Below are 1926 nucleotides of genomic sequence, written 5' to 3' on the forward strand. Positions count from 1 at the left end.
GGAATCTATTAGTCGAAGAATTTGATGTGTTTACAGTTTGCTGTGGTATGGAAGTTTATTTACCTTTGATCTCTGGTCTCTCAATATGACAACATTTTTCACAGATTTTTTTTACCATTTTCTTATCCACGGTATCGTTTAAACACAACTATTCTTCTTCTTTGGTAGCAATACTTTGTATTGCAGTGACTGCGTCGATTCAACGTGCAAAAGCGAAGGGACAACATTTTTAAGCTGAAAGACAAAGTTGTGGAGGGTTTTTTTTAAAAAATGAAATGCCCTTAAAGTGATTGACTCACTAAAGCAGGGGTCTCAAATGACCTGGGGGCCACTGAGTGTCAAAACAAAGTCATCAAGAGAAAGACATCAAAGAATATGTTTGTTTTGATAGGGAACAATAACTAGTTACAATATAAATGTATTAATGATGCAAAATTATAGATTTGCAAGTTCTCCCAATCAGTGCTGTTCCTTTGGTGGTCTGAGGTATGTGAGGAGGTTCAAGGCCAAGGAAGGTAGAAATCCTGATACCCTGCAGTCCCTATAATGTTAAAGTGAAATGTTTGCCCCTCGGAGGTGTTAATAGGACACTTGACATTCCAAGTCATGGAGTAAGAGGACACCTATGCTGCTTTGAAAGGTATGGACATATGGCAAATGTCATGTAGGGGAAATAAACTTACACACAATTTAATTTCATCTTGCACAAGCCCCCAGTTGTTATGTGCAGGCTTGGGGGGGATGAAGAGAGGAGACTCTCTTTTTCTAACTCTCAAGGAAACACCAGCAGCCACAATTTGACACAGTTTTAAATATGTATTTAAAACTAGTGAGACGTCTGCTGGCAGCCTCGCCACGAGTGCTTTGAGGAGACTTGAGAATGAAGCGTGGTTGGGAGAATCTGGATCAGTCAGCTTCCATCATCTATTCAACTGTGCACACCTGCAGCCCATCACACACACTTACATACACTGAGAGAGACAGTCAGGGGGTACAGAGTAAGTTCAACCCTGCGGTTGAAAGAAGGAAGTTACACCCAGTTCATCATGTTTGAGGAATACACAGATAAAACCCTGAACCAGTATTTCTTAAACACATCCAGTGACAATTCTTTCACATATGCACACTCACAGAAATTACATCTATATTGCTTTTTGTTTTATGTCAACTCTATTCAGCCCTTCCCCAACCATCCCCACCCCCCACAGCCTCTTCCCTTTTTCTGACCTGTGGCCTTGCATTGTATATTAAGAAACACAGGAGAAGTATGTTAGACTCCTCCCGTGGAGAGCAAACTTGGCTGACACCGAAAGGCATCCAGTCAGACCAACTGTTGCTGGACAGGACAGTTAAAAACACACCCATAGATCACAAAATAAATGAACTAACACTGCCATAACATGTTCCTCACATACAGTATAGTCACACATTCTTATAGAAAGAAGGTAGTGGCAAACTATAAAGATAAGAGTATGTCATTTTACAGAAGTAATGTGAACCCAGGAGAGAAAGGCAGAGCCTCTGAGTCATTTTACCATCTGATAAACACAAGGAAATACTAATGAGCAAGTGACAACATTCATGTGTTGAATGTGTGTCCAGTTATTTCATCTCTTCAAACTCTTGATCTCGGGGGGGATCAAGAGTTTAAGTAAAATAAAAAACAAAACAAAACTGACAATCAAACAATAATAAGATTATTATTTACAGTGAGTGATAACGTCGTCTTGGGAATAACAGTTTTGTATTCTGCAATAGTATGTTACTTTAACTCCTGTAAAAGGTGTCAACACAAGGTGGAGTTTCACACTTTCATGTGGTCACAGCGCTGCTAAACCTCTTCACAAACATCTTCATGCTCCGTTAACAAATGATAACATTCAGTATAAGACAACGGGACATGAGCATATACAAAAAATATTTTAT

This window comes from Solea senegalensis, linkage group LG12 (genome assembly GCF_019176455.1).
Source record: "Solea senegalensis isolate Sse05_10M linkage group LG12, IFAPA_SoseM_1, whole genome shotgun sequence".
NCBI classification, from domain to species: Eukaryota; Metazoa; Chordata; class Actinopteri; order Pleuronectiformes; family Soleidae; genus Solea; species Solea senegalensis.